The sequence below is a fragment of the Rutidosis leptorrhynchoides genome, chromosome 11, assembly GCF_046630445.1.
Source record: "Rutidosis leptorrhynchoides isolate AG116_Rl617_1_P2 chromosome 11, CSIRO_AGI_Rlap_v1, whole genome shotgun sequence".
Lineage (NCBI taxonomy): Eukaryota > Viridiplantae > Streptophyta > Magnoliopsida > Asterales > Asteraceae > Rutidosis > Rutidosis leptorrhynchoides.
Window position 1 is genome coordinate 86,663,020 of NC_092343.1, and position 21,183 is coordinate 86,684,202.

Genomic DNA, 21,183 nt, shown 5'->3' on the forward strand with positions numbered 1-21,183 from the left:
TGAATACGGTATTAAATTTATACTAGCACCTAAGTCTGCTAATGCTTCTATTGAACTAAGACTATCCAGAAAACATGGAATTGTGAAACTTCCTGGATCAGATAATTTTTCTGGTATCTTATTCAACAGCACTGCTGAACAATTAGCATTCATAGTAACGGCCGAGAGTTCTTCCATTTTCTTTCTATTTGAGATTAGATCTTTCAGAAATTTAGCATATCTAGGCATTCCTGAAATCACATCAATGAAAGGAAGATTTACATTTATCTGTTTAAACATATCCAAGAATTTGGATTGCTCGGCTTCAAGTTTCTCTTTTTTCATTTTACTCGGGTAAGGAAGTGGTGGTTGGTATGGTTTAACATAAGGTTTATCCTTAACTGTGTTATCTTCATTAACCTTTTCAACTACCGGTTCTTTTTCCTTATCTTGTTCAGGTTGTGGTTCTTGTGAAGTAGGAATAGCTTCAGCAGAAGTTACAGGTATTTCAGGTGGTTTATGTAGTGACCCGAACTTTTCCATGTTTATATATATATATTAAATGAAATTGTTATTTACATGATTAAGTGTTTCCAACATGTTAAGCAATCAAACTTGTTAAGACTTGATTAATTGAAATAGGTTTCATATAGACAATTGACCACCCAAGTTGACCGGTAATTCACGAACGTTAAAACTTGTAAAAACTATACAATGACATATATATGGTTATATATATAGTTAACATGATTTTATTATAAGTATGTATGTCATTAGGTATTTTAATAATGAGTTATATACATAAAAATGAGACTATTAAATTAAGAAACTCGAAAACGATATATATAACGATTATCGTTATAACAACGTCTTACTAGGTACATATGAATCATATTAAGATATTGATACACTTGGTTAATTATGTTAAATGATAAGTAAATATATTATTAAGTGTATTAACAATGAAATACATATGTAAAAATAAGACTACTAACTTAATGATTTCGAAACGAGACATATATGTAACGATTATCGTTGTAACGATATTTAACTGTATATATATCATACTAAGATATATTATATATCATAATATCATGATAATATAACAATTTAACATCTCATTTGTTATAATAAACAATGGGTTAACAACATTTAACAAGATCGTTAACCTAAAGGTTTCAAAACAACATTTACATGTAACGACTAACGATGACTTAACGACTCAGTTAAAATGTATATACATGTAGTGTTTTAATATGTATTCATACACTTTTGAAAGACTTCAAGACACTTATCAAAATACTTCTACTTAACAAAAATACTTACAATTACATCCTCTTTCAGTTTCATCATCAATTCTACTCGTATGCACCCGTATTCGTACTCGTACAATACACAGCTTTTAGATGTATGTACTATTGGTATATACACTCCAATGATCAGCTCTTAGCATCCCATGTGAGTCACCTAACACATGTGGGAACCATCATTTGGCAACTAACAAGAAATATCTCATAAAATTACAAAAATATGAGTAATCATTCATGACTTATTTACATGAAAACAAAATTACATATCCTTTATATCTAATCCATACACCAACAACCAAAAACACCTACAAATACTTTCATTCTTCAATTTTCTTCATCTAATTGATCTCTCTCAAGTTCTATCTTCAAGTTCTAAGTGTTCTTCATAAATTCCAATAGTTCTAGTTTCATAAAATCAAGAATACTTTCAAGATTGCAAGTTTACTTCCAAGTTTTCTAAATCCATTCCAAGTAATCATCCAAGATCAAGAAACCTTTGTTACTTACAGTAGGTTATCTTTCTAATACAAGGTAATAATCATATTCAAACTTTAATTCAATTTCTATAACTATAACAATCTTATTTCGAGTGGAAATCTTACTTGAAATTGTTTTCGTGTCATGATTCTGCTTCAAGAACTTTCAAGCCATCCAAGGATCCTTTGAAGCTAGATCCATTTTTCTCATTTCCAGTAGGTTTATCCAAGGAACTTGAGGTAGTAATGATGTTCATAACATCATTCGATTCATACATATAAAGCTATCTTATTCGAAGGTTTAAACTTGTAATCACTAGAACATAGTTTAGTTAATTCTAAACTTGTTCGTAAATAAAAGTTAATCCTTCTAACTTGACTTTTAAAATCAACTAAACACATGTTCTATATCTATATGATATGCTAACTTAATGATTTAAAACCTGGAAACATGAAAAACACCGTAAAACCAGATTTACGCCGTCTTAGTAACACCGCGGAGCCGTTTTGGGTTAGTTAATTAAAAACTATGATAAACTTTGATTTAAAAGTTGTTATTCTGAGAAAATGATTTTTATTATGAACATGAAACTATATCCAAAAATTATGGTTAAACTCAAAGTGGAAGTATGTTTTCTAAAATGGTCATCTAGACGTCGTTCTTTCTACTGAAATGACTACCTTTACAAAAATGACTTGTAACTTATTTTTCTGACTATAAACCTATACTTTTTCTATTTAGATTCATAAAATAGAGTTCAATATGAAACCATAGCAATTTTATTTACTCAAAACGGATTTAAAATGAAGAAGTTATGGGTAAAACAAGATTGGATAATTTTTCTCATTTTAGCTACGTGAAAATTGGTAACAAATCTATTCCAACCATAACTTAATCAACTTGTATTGTATATTATGTAATCTTGAGATACCATAGACACGTATACAATGTTTCGACCTATCATGTCGACACATCTATATATATTTCGGAACAACCATAGACACTCTATATGTGAATGTTGGAGTTAGCTATACAGGGTTGAGGTTGATTCCAAAATATATATAGTTTGAGTTGTGATCAATACTGAGATACGTATACACTTGGTCGTGGATTGATTCAACCAGTTGTAGGTTACTAACGAGGACAGCTGACTTAATAAACTTAAAACATCAAAATATATTAAAAGTGTTGTAAATATATTTTGAACATACTTTGATATATATGTATATATTGTTATAGGTTCGTGAATCAACCAGTGGCCAGGTCTTACTTCCCGACGAAGTAAAAATCTGTGAAAGTGAGTTATAGTCCCACTTTTAAAATCTAATATTTTTGGGATGAGAATACATGCAGGTTTTATAAATGATTTACAAAATAGACACAAGTACGTGAAACTACATTCTATGGTTGAATTATCGAAATCGAATATGCCCCTTTTTATTAAGTCTGGTAATCTAAGAATTAGTGAACAGACACCCTAATTGACGCGAATCCTAAAGATAGATCTATTGGGCCTAACAAACGCCATCCAAAGTACCAGATGCTTTAGTACTTCGAAATTTATATCATATCCGAAGGGTGTCCCGGAATTATGGGGATATTCTTATATATGCATCTTGTTAATGTCGGTTACCAGGTGTTCACCATATGAATGATTTTTATCTCTATGTATGGGATGTGTATTGAAATATGAAATCTTGTGGTCTATTGTTACGATTTGATATATATAGGTTAAACCTATAATTCACCAACATTTTTGTTGACGTTTAAAGCATGTTTATTCTCAGGTGAATACTAAGAGCTTCCGCTGTTGCATACTAAAATAAGGACAAGATTTGGAGTCCATGTTTGTATGATATTGTGTAACAACTGCATTCAAGAAACTGATTTCAATGTAACATATTTGTATTGTAAACCATTATGTAATGGTCGTGTGTAAACAGGATATTTTAGATTATCATTATTTGATAATCTACATAAAGCTTTTTAAACCTTTATTTATGAAATAAAGGTTATGGTTTGTTTTAAAATGAATGCAGTCTTTGAAAAACGTCTCATATAGAGGTCAAAACCTCGCAACGAAATCAATTAATATGGAACGTTTTTAATCAATAAGAACGGGACATTTCAGTTTAAGTGTTGTACCACTTCTTGTGGTAATGGCTTTAGCTGTTTCATTTCGGGGGTTTGCATTTGTATCACTAGGTAAACTTCCCGGTTTTCTTTCACCTATTAACCTTGCAAGGTTACTTACTTCTTGTTTCAAGTTTTGAATAGAAGCTTGTTGATTTCTAAATGCTTGAGCATTTTGTTTATTAGTTTGTTTCTGAGATTTGAAAAACTGCGTTTGAGTTTCAACTAGCTTCGTCATCATATCTTCTAAATTCGGCTTTTTATCATCGGTTTGTGGTGGTTTGTTTTGAAAATTAGGTCTTTGCTGATTGTAAGTATTATTGGATACTTGTTGATTGTTAGGACCTTGTTGGTTGTTGTATGGAATATTTCGATTATAAAAGGCTGTCGTTCGAAAGATGGGGGATATCACATTGGGAAATCCATAAGTTACGATGTGTTTACTTTGATGCATATATTGCGGGGAACCCAAATGCTATTTTACGCAATGGGTTAAGAAATTATTTTGACTCAATATATCCGAATATTGGACTTCGTGATTTAGAAAAAGCGGCTAACATGCAACATAAAGAAGCATGTTATGCTTACGGATTAGTATTGTTCGCTTCTCACCAAAGTGAGAACAAGAACATCGGGCTACAACTATTAAACAAAACGTTCCCACAAGTGACGGAGTCGGTAATTGGGGTAAGAAATGAGGTTTTTAGATTGTTATGGGACTGTTGGACATTACGTAACCCTCGTCCCTTTGACGACGTTACAACATGCTGTCTTATCAACGGCCATAATGGTTATGTTCCACAAGACCAAGGATGGGAAGTAATCCTAGTAAAACCAGAATGCATGACTTGTTTCTGGACGTATGAATTACGTGTCTTTATTGCCTTTGCTGAATGACTTGTGTACTAGCTAGAATTATCTTCACAACCATCTTGTATCAAATTTATTGTGTGCTATATTTCATGCTATATGTAAAATAAGCGGTATTGTAAGTTTGTAAAATATTGTGTAAAAGTTTGAACGCGAAATATTATTATAATCAGTTTTTCATATAGAATTGTAGTAGTTGAATTGTATATTAGCTACTAAGTATGAACTTAACGGGTAGGTACTACCCGAATTTAAACTTATAAAATGCTAATATGAAGAAAAAGCTTTTATAAATGAGTTCATATTATGCTACGAAATACTATTAACTACTCTTAATATTCTGTATGATTAACTTGTTCCATTTGACTATTTTGAAGGAAATGGCACCGACTACTCGACACACCGTGAATATGAATGAAGAGGAATTCCGTACTTTTCTAGCTTCAAACATAGCCGCAGTACAGGCTGCGCTACATACCAACAATAACCTTGGATCTAGCAGTACAGGAAATCGTGTAGGATGCACCTACAAAGAATTCATTGCCTGCAAACTTTTAGAATTTGATGGAACCGAAGGACCGATCGGATTGAAACAGTGGACCGAGAAGGTCGAATCGGTGTTTGCCATAAGTAAGTGTACTGAAGAGGACAAAGTGAAGTACGCTACACATACCTTCACAGGTTCTGCGTTAACATGGTGGAATACCTATCTAGAGCAAGTGGGACAAGATGATGCCTACGCACTACCGTGGTCAGCATTCAAGCACTTGATGAACGAGAAGTACCGTCCCAGAACTGAGGTCAATAAGCTCAAGACAGAACTTAGAGGGTTACGAATCCAAGGATTTGATATTACCACGTACAAAAGACGATTCACAGAATTATGCCTATTGTGTCCGGGAGCGTTCGAAGATGAGGAAGAGAAGATCGACACGTTTGTGAAAGGATTACCGGAAAGAATACAAGAAGATATAAGTTCACACGAGCCCGCCTCCATACAACAGGCATGTAGAATGGTTCACAAACTAGTGAACTAGATTGAGGAAAGAATTAAAGAACAGACGGCTGAAGAGGCCAATGTGAAGCAAGTCAAAAGAAAGTGGGAGGAAAACGGTGATAAGAATCACCAATACAACAACAACAGCAATTACAATAATAATCGCAACAATTATCCCAACAATCGCAACATCAATCGCAACTACAACAAATGGCCCAACAACAACAACAACAACAACAGCAACTACAACAATCATCCCAACAACAATAACAACCGCAACAACAACAACAATCAGAAGCAGCTATGCCAAAGGTGTGAAAAGTATCACTCGGGGTTCTGCACCAAATTTTGCAACAAGTGTAAAAGAAATGGTCATAGCGCGTCGAAGTGTGAGGTCTACGGACCAGGGATTAACAGAACGAAAGGAACAAATCGTGTCGGAACGAGTAATGGCGGAGCAAGTAGTGTCGGAGCAAGTAATGCCAATGTAGTTTGTTATAAATGTGGAAAACCGGGTCACATTATTAGAAATTGCCCAAACCAGGAGAACACGAATGGACAAGGCCGCGGAAGAGTTTTCAATATTAATGCGGCAGAGGCACAGGAAGACCCGGAGCTTGTTACGGGTACGTTTCTTATTGACAATAAATCTGCTTACGTTTTATTTGATTCGGGTGCGGATAGAAGCTATATGAGTAGAGATTTTTGTGCTAAATTAAGTTGTCCATTGACGCCGTTGGATAGTAAATTTTTACTCGAATTAGCAAACGGTAAATTAATTTCAGCAGATAATATATGCCGGAATCGAGAAATTAAACTGGGTAGCGAAATATTTAAGATTGATTTGATACCAGTAGAGTTAGGGAGTTTTGATGTAATAGTTGGCATGGACTGGCTGAAGAAGGTGAAAGCAGAGATCGTATGTTATAAAAATGCAATTCGCATTGTACGAGAAGAAGGAGAACCCTTAATGGTGTACGGAGAAAAGGGCAACATGAAGCTACATCTTATTAGTAATTTAAAGGCACAAAAACTAATAAGAAAAGGTTGCTATGCTGTTCTAGCACATGTCGAGAAAGTACAAACTGAAGAAAAGGGCATCAATGATGTTTTTGTCGCAAAAGAATTTCCCGATGTATTTCCGAAAGAATTACCGGGACTACCTCCACATCGATCTGTTGAATTTCAAATAGATCTTGTACCAGGAGCTACACCAATAGCTCGTGCTTCTTATAGACTCGCACCCAGCGAGATGAAAGAACTGCAAAGCCAACTGCAAGAACTATTAGAACGTGGTTTCATTCGATCAAGCACATCACCATGGGGAGCTCCTGTTTTGTTTATCAAGAAGAAGGATGGTACATTTAGGTTGTGTATTGACTACAGAGAGTTGAACAAACTTACCATCAAAAACCATTATCCACTACCGAGAATTGACAACTTGTTTGATCAACTACAAGGCTCGTCAGTTTATTCAAAGATTGATTTACGTTCTGGATATCATCAAATGCGAGTAAAGGAGGATGATATTCCGAAAACTGCTTTTAGGTCGCGATATGGTCATTACGAGTTTATGGTTATGCCATTTGGGTTGACTAACGCACCAGCTGTGTTCATGGACCTCATGAACCGAGTGTGTGGGCCATATCTTGACAAGTTTGTCATTATTTTCATCGATGACATACTTATTTACTCAAAGAATGATCAAGAGCACGAAGAACATTTGAGAAAAGTTCTAGAAGTATTGAGGAAAGAAAAAATGTACGCTAAGTTTTCAAAGTGTGCATTTTGGTTGGAAGAAGTTCAATTCCTCGGTCACATAGTGAACAAAGAAGGTATCCAGGTGGACCCGGCAAAGATCGAAACCGTTGAAAAGTGGGAAACCCCAAAAACTCCGAAGCATATACGCCAATTTTTAGGATTGGCTGGTTACTACAGAAGATTCATCCAAGATTTCTCCAAAATAGCAAAACCCTTGACTGCATTAACGCATAAAGGGAAGAAATTTGAATGGAAGGATGAACAAGAGAAGGCGTTTCAATTATTGAAGAAAAAGCTTACTACGGCACCTATATTGTCATTGCCTGAAGGGAATGATGATTTTGTGATTTATTGTGACGCATCAAAGCAAGGTCTCGGTTGTGTATTAATGCAACGGACGAAGGTGATTGCTTATGCGTCTAGATAATTGAAGATTCACGAGCAAAATTATATGACGCATGATTTGGAATTAGGCGTGGTTGTTTTTGCATTAAAGACTTGGAGGCACTACTTATATGGGGTCAAAAGTATTATATATACCGACCACAAAAGTCTTCAACACATATTTAATCAGAAACAACTGAATATGAGGAAGCGTAGGTGGATTGAATTGTTGAATGATTATGACTTTGAGATTTGTTACCACCCGGGGAAGGCAAATGTGGTAGCTGACGCCTTGAGCAGGAAGGACAGAGAACCCATTCGAGTAAAATCTATGAATATAATGATTCACAATAACCTTACTACTCAAATAAAGGAGGTGCAACAAGGAGTTTTAAAAGAGGGAAATTTAAAGGATGAAATACCCAAAGGATCGGAGAAGCATCTTAATATTCGGGAAGACGGAACCCGGTATAGGGCTGAAAGGATTTAGGTACCAAAATTTGGAGTTATGAGAGAAATGGTACTTAGAGAAGCTCATAAAACCAGATACTCAATACATCCTGGAACGGGGAAGATGTACAAGGATCTCAAGAAACATTTTTGGTGGCCGGGTATGAAAGCCGATGTTGCTAAATATGTAGGAGAATGTTTGACGTGTTCTAAGGTCAAAGCTGAGCATCAGAAACCATCAGGTCTACTTCAACAACCCGAAATCCCGGAATGGAAATGGGAAAACATTACCATGAATTTCATCACTAAATTGCCAAGGACTGCAAGTGGTTTTGATACTATTTGGGTAATAGTTGATCGTCTCACCAAATCAGCACACTTCCTGCCAATAAGAGAAGATGACAAGATGGAGAAGTTAGCACGACTGTATTTGAAGGAAGTCATCTCCAGACATGGAATACCAATCTCTATTATCTCTGATAGGGATGGCAGATTTATTTCAAGATTTTGGCAGACATTACAGCAAGCATTAGGAACTCGTCTAGACATGAGTACTGCCTATCATCCACAAACTGATGGGCAGAGCGAAAGGACGATACAAACGCTTGAAGACATGCTACGAGCATGTGTTATTGATTTCGAAAACAGTTGGGATCCACATCTACCGTTAGCAGAATTTTCCTACAACAACAGCTACCATTCAAGCATTGAGATGGCGCCGTTTGAAGCACTTTATGGTAGAAAGTGCAGGTCTTCGATTTGTTGGAGTGAAGTGGGGGATAGACAGATTACGGGTCCGGAGATAATACAAGAAACTACCGAGAAGATCATCCAAATTCAACAACGGTTGAAAACCGCCCAAAGTCGACAAAAGAGCTACGCTGACATTAAAAGAAAAGATGTAGAATTTGAAATTGGAGAGATGGTCATGCTTAAAGTTGCACCTTGGAAAGGCGTTGTTCGATTTGGTAAACGAGAGAAATTAAATCCAAGGTATATTGGACCATTCAAGATTATTGATCGTGTCGGACCAGTAGGTTACCGACTTGAGTTACCTCAACAACTCGCGACTGTACATAACACTTTCCACGTCTCAAATTTGAATAAATGTTTTGCTAAAGAAGATCTCACTATTCCGTTAGATGAAATTCAAAACAACGAAAAACTTCAATTTATCGAAGAACCCGTCGAAATAATGGATCGTGAGGTTAAAAGACTTAAGCAAAAAAAGATACCAATTGTTAAGGTTCAATGGAATGCTCGTAGAGGACCCGAGTTCACCTGGGAACGAGAAGATCAGATGAAGAAGAAATACCCGCATTTATTTCCAGAAGATACGTCAACACCTCCAACTGCTTAAAATTTCGGGACGAAATTTATTTAACGGGTAGGTACTGTAGTGACCCGAACTTTTCCATGTTTATATATATATTAAATGAAATTGTTATTTACATGATTAAGTGTTTCCAACATGTTAAGCAATCAAACTTGTTAAGACTTGATTAATTAAAATAGGTTTCATATAGACAATTGACCACCCAAGTTGACCGGTGATTCACGAACGTTAAAACTTGTAAAAACTATACAATGACATATATATGGTTATATATATAGTTAACATGATTTTATTATAAGTATGTATCTCATTAGGTATTTTAATAATGAGTTATATACATAAAAATGAGACTATTAAATTAAGAAACTCGAAAATGATATATATAACGATTATCGTTATAACAACGTCTTACTAGGTACATATGAATCATATTAAGATATTGATACACTTGGTTAATTATGTTAAATGATAAGTAAATATATTATTAAGTGTATTAACAATGAAATACATATGTAAAAATAAGACTACTAACTTAATGATTTCGAAACGAGACATATATGTAATGATTATCGTTGTAACGATATTTAACTGTATATATATCATACTAAGATATATTATATATCATAATATCATGATAATATAACAATTTAACATCTCATTTGTTATAATAAACAATGGGTTAACAACATTTAACAAGATCGTTAACCTAAAGGTTTCAAAACAACATTTACATGTAACGACTAACGATGACTTAACGACTCAGTTAAAATGTATATACATGTAGTGTTTTAATATGTATTCATACACTTTTGAAAGACTTCAAGACACTTATCAAAATACTTCTACTTAACAAAAATACTTACAATTACATCCTCTTTCAGTTTCATCATCAATTCTACTCGTATGCACCCGTATTCGTACTCGTACAATACACATCTTTTAGATGTATGTACTATTGGTATATACACTCCAATGATCAGCTCTTAGCAGCCCATGTGAGTCACCTAACACATGTAGGAACCATCATTTGGCAACTAGCAAGAAATATCTCATAAAATTACAAAAATATGAGTAATCATTCATGACTTATTTACATGAAAACAAAATTACATATCATTTATATCTAATCCATACACCAACGACCAAAAACACCTACAAACACTTTTATTCTTCAATTTTCTTCATCTAATTGATCTCTCTCAAGTTCTATCTTCAAGTTCTAAGTGTTCTTCAGAAATTCCAAAAGTTCTAGTTTCATAAAATCAAGAATACTTTCAAGATTGCAAGTTTACTTCCAAGTTTTCTAAACCCATTCCAAGTAATCATCCAAGATCAAGAAACCTTTGTTACTTACAGTAGGTTATCTTTCTAATACAAGGTAATAATCATATTCAAACTTTAATTCAATTTCTATAACTATAACAATCTTATTTCGAGTGGAAATCTTACTTGAAATTGTTTTCGTGTCATGATTCTGCTTCAAGAACTTTCAAGCCATCCAAGGATCCTTTGAAGCTAGATCCATTTTTCTCATTTCCAGTAGGTTTATCCAAGGAACTTGAGGTAGTAATGATGTTCATAACATCATTCGATTCATACATATAAAGCTATCTTATTCGAAGGTTTAAACTTGTAATCACTAGAACATAGTTTAGTTAATTCTAAACTTGTTCGCAAATAAAAGTTAATCCTTCTAACTTGACTTTTAAAATCAACTAAACACATGTTCTATATCTATATGATATGCTAACTTAATGATTTAAAACCTGGAAACACGAAAAACACCGTAAAACCGGATTTACGCCGTCGTAGTAACACCGCGGAGCCGTTTTGGGTTAGTTAATTAAAAACTATGATAAACTTTGATTTAAAAGTTGTTATTCTGAGAAAATGATTTTTATTATGAACATGAAACTATATCCAAAAATTATGGTTAAACTCAAAGTGGAAGTATGTTTTCTAAAATGGTCATCTAGACGTCGTTCGTTCGACTGAAATGACTACCTTTACAAAAACGACTTGTAACTTATTTTTCAGACTATAAACCTATATTTTTTCTGTTTAGATTCATAAAATAGAGTTCAATATGAAACCATAGCAATTTGATTCACTCAAAACGGATTTAAAATGAAGAAGTTATGGGTAAAACAAGATTGGATAATTTTTCTCATTTTAGCTACGTGAAAATTGGTAACAAATCTATTCCAACCATAACTTAATCAACTTTTATTGTATATTATGTAATCTTGAGATACCATAGACACGTATACAATGTTTCGACCTATCATGTCGACACATCTATATATATTTCGGAACAACCATAGACACTCTATATGTGAATGTTGGAGTTAGCTATACAGGGTTGAGGTTGATTCCAAAATATATATAGTTTGAGTTGTGATCAATACTGAGATACGTATACACTGGTTCGTGGATTGATTCAAGATAATATTTATCGATTTATTTCTATACATCTAACTGTGGACAACTAGTTGTAGGTTACTAACGAGGACAGCCGACTTAATAAACTTAAAACATCAAAATATATTAAAAGTGTTGTAAATATATTTTGAACATACTTTGATATATATGTATATATTGTTATAGGTTCGTGAATCAACCAGTGGCCAAGTCTTACTTCCTGACGAAGTAAAAATCTGTGAAAGTGAGTTATAGTCCCACTTTTAAAATCTAATATTTTTGGGATGAGAATACATGCAGGTTTTATAAATGATTTACAAAATAGACACAAGTACGTGAAACTACATTCTATGGTTGAATTATCGAAATCGAATATGCCCCTTTTTATTAAGTCTGGTAATCTAAGAATTAGGGAACAGACACCCTAATTGACGCGAATCCTAAAGATAGATCTATTGGGCCTAACAAACCCCATCCAAAGTACCGGATGCTTTAGTACTTCGAAATTTATATCATATCCGAAGGGTGTCCCGGAATGATGGGGATATTCTTATATATGCATCTTGTTAATGTCGGTTACCAGGTGTTCACCATATGAATGATTTTTATCTCTATGTATGGGATGTGTATTGAAATATGAAATCTTGTGGTCTATTGTTACGATTTGATATATATAGGTTAAACCTATAACTCACCAACATTTTTGTTGACGTTTAAAGCATGTTTATTCTCAGGTGAATACTAAGAGCTTCCGCTGTTGCATACTAAAATAAGGACAAGATTTGGAGTCCATGTTTGTATGATATTGTGTAACAACTGCATTCAAGAAACTGATTTCGATGTAACATATTTGTATTGTAAACCATTATGTAATGGTCGTGTGTAAACAGGATATTTTAGATTATCATTATTTGATAATCTACATAAAGCTTTTTAAACCTTTATTTATGAAATAAAGGTTATGGTTTGTTTTAAAATGAATGCAGTCTTTGAAAAACGTCTCATATAGAGGTCAAAACCTCGCAACGAAATCAATTAATATGGAACGTTTTTAATCAATAAGAACGGGACATTTCAGTTTAAGTGTTGTACCACTTCTTGTGGTAATGGCTTTAGCTGTTTCATTCCGGGGGTTTACATTTGTATCACTAGGTAAACTTCCCGGTTTTCTTTCACCTATTATGTAACATCCCGCGTTTTTCCGTTAAATTTATTTTTAACACTATCTTTTTTTTTTTATAATATCTTTCGTTATTTAAACTCGTATTTTCCGTTGACTAACATTCATAATATTCCCGTTATTTAATTATAACATCACTCGTTTACTCGAGCGTTTTTAAAATATTTCGTTTGGTTAATTCCCGCACCCGACTACAAACATGAGGGACTTAAGTTGACAAGTGGGCAAAGTGGTGACTAGGTCAACTAGTCAACCACTTCACCTCCTCCATTCATTTCCACCAACACCTTCCACATTTCTTCCTCTTTTTCTCTCTACTTCTCTTTTATGAACATAAACACCAAAATCACAAAATCATCATCTAAAACCGAATCATGGAGCAAACATCAAAACAAATTACATTTTCGTGATCCTCTCTTCATCCTCTTCGATTTGGTACCAATTTCATAGCTTGGGGTAAAGTTTCTAAAACTCTAGATTTTCTTTAAATTCGTGTTTTTGACTTGAAATTGTGTTAGTTAGTGTCTATGGCTCGTGTATAACATGAATATATGTTTTGTTTGCTCGATTTGTTGATTGGGAGTAACTAGTATGAACTTTGAAATGGGTGTGCTTAATCTTTGATTTTGGATGATTAAATGTTGTTTAATTGTTAAAGTTCATGTATTAAATGTGTTACTAGCATCATTAGCTTCAATTTGATATGTAGGTTGATTAAGAAAACTTCAAAGACCCGATTAATGATTTTGTGATGTTTGACTAGGGTTTGATAGTTCTTGACATGAACTTTTGATGCTTGAATGCCATGAAATGTTAATTGTTAGTGTTTAGTAGTAATGTATGCTTCATTACCTTCAAAACGGCATATCATATGTGTGAATTGGATTCCCGAAACTTAAAATACGTTTTACGAACTTGAAACTTTGAAAATAAACCTTTCTTGATCAATTGACGAGTTTTCGGTTATTGTAAATGATGTTTTTGCTTGATGAAAAGTGGTTAGTTGTATTCCTTGTCAAAATACCTTTTCCAACGATATAAGATACTTGTTTTGGATGTTTACGGTTTAGGATTTATGGGTATTTGAAGTTGGATTCGTGCATAAGTTGAAAACTGCAGAAAATAGCTGAACAGCATGGTGCGCGCCGCGCATTTACCCGCGCGCCGCGCAGAATCAGAGATCCCAGATGTTTGCCTTCTTGGTTGAGTTCTGACCAGAAATTGCACTTGGGTGCGCGCCGCGCAACCCAGTGCGCGCCGCGCAAAAGCCCCAGGCCACTCTCTTTTGTTTTTAAATGTCACAAAAATGTTTCCGCTTAACTAAAACTCCGTTTAACATGAAACTTGACTATTAGGCTCTTATATGACTTCTCGTCTTGGGAAAATTGTCGGATACCCGACCCGACCCCGTTGACTTTGACTTTGACCAAGTTTGACTTTTAGTCAAACTTAACCAACCTTTTATACAATCATTCTAACATGCTTTTATACTTGTTTCTTGTATGAAACTTGACAACGTGATTCACATGCTATATTTAATCGAGTCGTAACGAGCCATAGGACTAATTGAACACATTTCACCCGACCTTGTGTCGTAACCGGTTAATTGATATAACTTACTTGTTTAGGTCAAGGCTAAGCAACTTTCATGCACACGTTTACTTGTTGAAGTACCTTTATACTCGTGCACTCGAGGTGAGATCATAGTCCCACTTTTTACTCTTTTGAACTTACTTTTGGGATGAGAAAACATAAACGATTCTTTTGAACTAAGTGAACACAAGAACGGGAAAACAAACATTCTACATACGAGTTTAGAACGAAAATCCTCAATCCGATTATCATTAGTTACATCAGATGGTGTAAGCGAGAACTTATGTTATATGGCCATATGGGTTGACAACCCTCATCTCTGACGGTTCGCTACCGTCTACGGATGAAATATATTTTCGAGAATCAGTGTTTGTTCTAGCACTATGGATGGGGTATACAATGGATGGAATGTTAAGCTTTGATAATTGGGTGCTCGTGAATATTAACTTTTAGAATGTATTACTATTATTCAACTTTGCAAATCTTGTGGTTCGACTTACTTTACTTTTACTCACTTACTTACTTAAACCTATGATTTCACCAACGTTTTTGCGTTGACAGATTCTTCTATGTTTTCTCAGGTTTTCACATGGCTATTTGTTACACGTTTCCGCACTCTTTGATTACTTGATTGGAGTCTACCATGCATGCATACGCTAGGGATAGCATTTTTGGATTCAAACTTTTGTCTACTTACTTACGCTATTTATAGCAACTGTGGTTTCAAACTAATTATGTCGCAAGTTATTTCATTCATACTTTATAACTTTGTAAACTTAAACTTATTGTCGATCCGTTTGTTAAACTAAACTTTGTACCTTTCAAATGAACGCGACATAATTTTGGTCAAACGAGTCTCATATAGGGACTACGACCACGCAACGGGACCTAAGTTAACGACGCCGTCAATAACGGTTCTGGTCGGGTCGTTACAAGTGGTATCAGAGCGTTGGTTGTAGAGAACTAGGATGCATTAGTGTGTCTAACAGAGTCGTTAGGACGCATTAGTAAGTCTAGACTACAACCGGATAGTTAATCATTGCATTCTGACATACATTTGCTATAGATAGCACTTACTTGACTACTTGTGCATTATACTTGAATCATTCTTAGGAAAACTTTTTAATGGTACCCAACCTTCATTATACGAACTCGTATCCTGCCACTTTAGTTCGGGAACTCTGACTCCTTGGTTGTTATTCCCCCCGTCTCATCTTACTATCGATGAATATTGTAAAGTCACTGTCACTACTCTAGATGAGTATCGTCATCACCATTTATCGCTACGGTTGCGTATTACTTGTTATCATGACTCGTTACTCTTTTCATACCTAAATACAATATTGTCTGACTCGAACCACATTGACGTGAACAATCAACTATACACTTCCCTCGGGGAACGCATCTTCAGAGTTGCACCAATTCTTTCGATTTAATACGAGTCACGTTTGAGACGTCGTTACATTTTGTTTATTTTAAACTTCACGATTACACGAACTTGAATCTATAGAGTGATGTGGGAATGGAGGTATGAGTTAGCGTAATATAACGACACTCGATCAACGTGGTTATATTACGGTAAGACATACCAAAGTTCTAGTGACGCGTGATGGTGGTTAGACTCGATCAACCTAAACACCACCATGTGCCATGTACATGACTTCATCTTTTCAGGTTTGGACATCCGAAAACTCCGAGAATATTTATAACAACCATACCGGGGACACACCTTCAATTATTGTCAAATTATATTTATGCTTCCGAATGAATTACCGATTCCATTCGACTTCAACCGTATGTCACACGGGTATACTAGCTCGTCCTCGCGCAGTCTTATTGACTAACTACAATTTACTCGTTATGCTCACATCGGGGCGGGAACTTCTCTTGCATCACCCTCGTACTTCCGGTTCAGGAGGTCGTTATTCTAAATTCTCAATGGAGAGCGACTCTTCACGTCATACAAGTATTCGCCGCGAGGGTGGATAGTCCTAACAATCGTTTTCAAAACCCGATAAGAACTTGCCCCGACGAACGTTTTTGGAAACCGATAAATCTTCCGCGACGCGAATTTTCTTGAGAAACTTGTCCTAGCTAACGTTTTCAATTCCTAGCAAACTTGTTCAATATGCCTTAGGGAAATGTACCCCGTTTCGGATCGAGATCCTCGTTTCACTTCTAGATTTTGGAGTACCTTACAAAAAGCCTCGGGACCACGCTTAAACATGAGTACAACACATCAACCACAACCCGACGGACCGAGCATACATATGATTCAAACTTTGGAAACCATAACACGAGTTCGTGTTATCGACTTCAAATTTACTTGAGAAAAGTACTTGCCTTTAGTCAAATTCTCTTACTACAATAAAATTTCATTCGAGTATTAACGTCACACTTTTCGAGGACCCGTATAGCCGTGAATGTCATTTTCTTAAATTGTTGAACCGAAGTAGATGATAATCAAACCACCGAACCCGAGCTAATTCATGGAACAACCAAGAAACTTCTTTAAACTCAGAAAGGCTTGAGACGACCGTAGTCGCCAAAGGAGCTATGCCACTGTTAGACGTAAACTTTTCAAATTCCATGTGGAAAATCACGTAACGTTAAGAGTCGCACCTTGGAAAGGTGCAATCCTTTTCGGGAAACGTAGGAAGCTAAATCCGCGATATTTCGATCCTTTAAATTCTTGGGGCGTTTTGGACCCGTCGCTAGCCGTTTAGACTTTTCCGACTCATTTTGGGTCTCCGTTTATCCTACATTCGATGTATCAACTCAAAGACGTGTTTTGCGAAACGAGAACTTGTTATCTCCTTTGATGAACTCACTATCGACGATAAACCTCACTTCCTAGGAGGACCGGTTGAAACCATGAATCATGGAAACCAAACCTTAAAACAACATATGATCCCGACCGTCAAAATTCGTGGGAATACTCAAGGACGTACCTTCACTTATTCGTAGAATTTACAACGCAAGATCTCGAGGAAGAAACAACGACTACTACTTCCAACTAAATTTCGGGATGAAATTTCTTTTAAGGTGTAGGTAATGTAACATCCCGCGTTTTTCCGTTAAATTTATTTTTAACACTATCTTTTTTTTTTATAATATCTTTCGTTATTTAAACTCGTATTTTCCGTTGACTAACATTCATAATATTCCCGTTATTTAATTATAACATCACTCGTTTACTCGAGCGTTTTTAAAATATTTCGTTTGGTTAATTCCCGCACCCGACTACAAACATGAGGTACTTAAGTTGACAAGTGGGCAAAGTGGTGACTAGGTCAACTAGTCAACCACTTCACCTCCTCCATTCATTTCCACCAACACCTTCCACATTTCTTCCTCTTTTTCTCTCTACTTCTCTTTTATGAACATAAACACCAAAATCACAAAATCATCATCTAAAACCGAATCATGGAGCAAACATCAAAACAAATTACATTTTCGTGATCCTCTCTTCATCCTCTTCGATTTGGTACCAATTTCATAGCTTGGGGTAAAGTTTCTAAAACTCTATATTTTCTTTAAATTCGTGTTTTTGACTTGAAATTGTGTTAGTTAGTGTCTATGGCTCGTGTATAACATGAATATATGTTTTGTTTGCTCGATTTGTTGATTGGGAGTAACTAGTATGAACTTTGAAATGGGTGTGCTTAATCTTTGATTTTGGATGATTAAATGTTGTTTAATTGTTAAAGTTCATGTATTAAATGTGTTACTAGCATCATTAGCTTCAATTTGATGTGTAGGTTGATTAAGAAAACTTCAAAGACCCGATTAATGATTTTGTGATGTTTGACTAGGGTTTGATAGTTCTTGACATGAACTTTTGATGCTTGAATGCCATGAAATGTTAATTGTTAGTGTTTAGTAGTAATGTATGCTTCATTACCTTCAAAACGGCATATCATATGTGTGAATTGGATTCCCGAAACTTAAAATACGTTTTACGAACTTGAAACTTTGAAAATAAACCTTTCTTGATCAATTGACGAGTTTTCGGTTATTGTAAATGATGTTTTTGCTTGATGAAAAGTGGTTAGTTGTATTCCTTGTCAAAATACCTTTTCCAACGATATAAGATACTTGTTTTGGATGTTTACGGTTTAGGATTTATGGGTATTTTAAGTTGGATTCGTGCATAAGTTGAAAACTGCAGAAAATAGCTGAACAGCATGGTGCGCGCCGCGCATTTACCCGCGCGCCGCGCAGAATCAGAGATCCCAGATGTTTGCCTTCTTGGTTGAGTTCTGACCAGAAATTGCACTTGGGTGCGCGCCGCGCAACCCAGTGCGCGCCGCGCAAAAGCCCCAGGCCACTCTCTTTTGTTTTTAAATGTCACAAAAATGTTTCCGCTTAACTAAAACTCCGTTTAACATGAAACTTGACTATTAGGCTCTTATATGACTTCTCGTCTTGGGAAAATTGTCGGATACCCGACCCGACCCCGTTGACTTTGACTTTGACCAAGTTTGACTTTTAGTCAAACTTAACCAACCTTTTATACAATCATTCTAACATGCTTTTATACTTGTTTCTTGTATGAAACTTGACAACGTGATTCACATGCTATATTTAATCGAGTCGTAACGAGCCATAGGACTAATTGAACACATTTCACCCGATTTTGTGTCGTAACCGGTTAATTGATATAACTTACTTGTTTAGGTCAAGGCTAAGCAACTTTCATGCACACGTTTACTTGTTGAAGTACCTTTATACTCGTGCACTCGAGGTGAGATCATAGTCCCACTTTTTACTCTTTTGAACTTACTTTTGGGATGAGAAAACATAAACGATTCTTTTGAACTAAGTGAACACAAGAACGGGAAAACAAACATTCTACATACGAGTTTAGAACGAAAATCCTCAATCCGATTATCATTAGTTACATCAGATGGTGTAAGCGAGAACTTATGTTATATGGCCATATGGGTTGACAACCCTCATCTCTGACGGTTCGCTACCGTCTACGGATGAAATATATTTTCGAGAATCAGTGTTTGTTCTAGCACTATGGATGGGGTATACAATGGATGGAATGTTAAGCTTTGATAATTGGGTGCTCGTGAATATTAACTTTTAGAATGTATTACTATTATTCAACTTTGCAAATCTTGTGGTTCGACTTACTTTACTTTTACTCACTTACTTACTTAAACCTATGATTTCACCAACGTTTTTGCGTTGACAGATTCTTCTATGTTTTCTCAGGTTTTCACATGGCTATTTGTTACACGTTTCCGCACTCTTTGATTACTTGATTGGAGTCTACCATGCATGCATACGCTAGGGATAGCATTTTTGGATTCAAACTTTTGTCTACTTACTTACGCTATTTATAGCAACTGTGGTTTCAAACTAATTATGTCGCAAGTTATTTCATTCATACTTTATAACTTTGTAAACTTAAACTTATTGTCGATCCGTTTGTTAAACTAAACTTTGTACCTTTCAAATGAACGCGACATAATTTTGGTCAAACGAGTCTCATATAGGGACTACGACCACGCAACGGGACCTAAGTTAACGACGCCGTCAATAACGGTTCTGGTCGGGTCGTTACATATTAACCTTGCTAGGTTACTTACTTCTTGTTCCAAGTTTTGAATAGAAGCTTGTTGATTTCTAAATGCTTGAGCATTTTGTTTATTAGTTTGTTTCTGAGATGTGAAAAACTGCGTTTGAGTTTCAACTAGCTTTGTCATCATATCTTCTAAATTCGGCTTTTTATCATCGGTTTGTGGTGGTTTGTTTTGAAAGTTAGTTCTTTGCTGATTGTAAGTATTATTGGATACTTGTTGATTGTTAGGACCTTGTTGGTTGTTGTATGGAATATTTCGATTATAATTCTGGTTTTGATTGTAGATCGGTCTTGGCGGTTGATAATTATTCTGATAATTATTTCCAGGCCTTTGGTTTAGATATGAAACATTCTCTCTTTGTTCCATTGTTAATTCAATACTGAGACAATCTTTTGTCAAATGTGGTCCTCCACACTGCTCACAACTAATTCGTATTGAGTGGATATCTTTAGTCATCTTTTCCATTCGTCTCTCGACAGCATCTATTTTTGTGGAAATGGAATCTAAGTCATGGCTAGAATCGGCTCTAGCTGCTTTAGATGATCTAATGATATCTTTTTCTTGGTGCCACTCATGTGAGTGGGAAGCAGTGTTATCAATAATTTTGTAAGCATCAGTTTCGGTTTTCTTCATAATAGAACCACCAGCTGCTATGTCTATGTCTTTTCTTGTAGTGATGTCGCATCCTTGGTAGA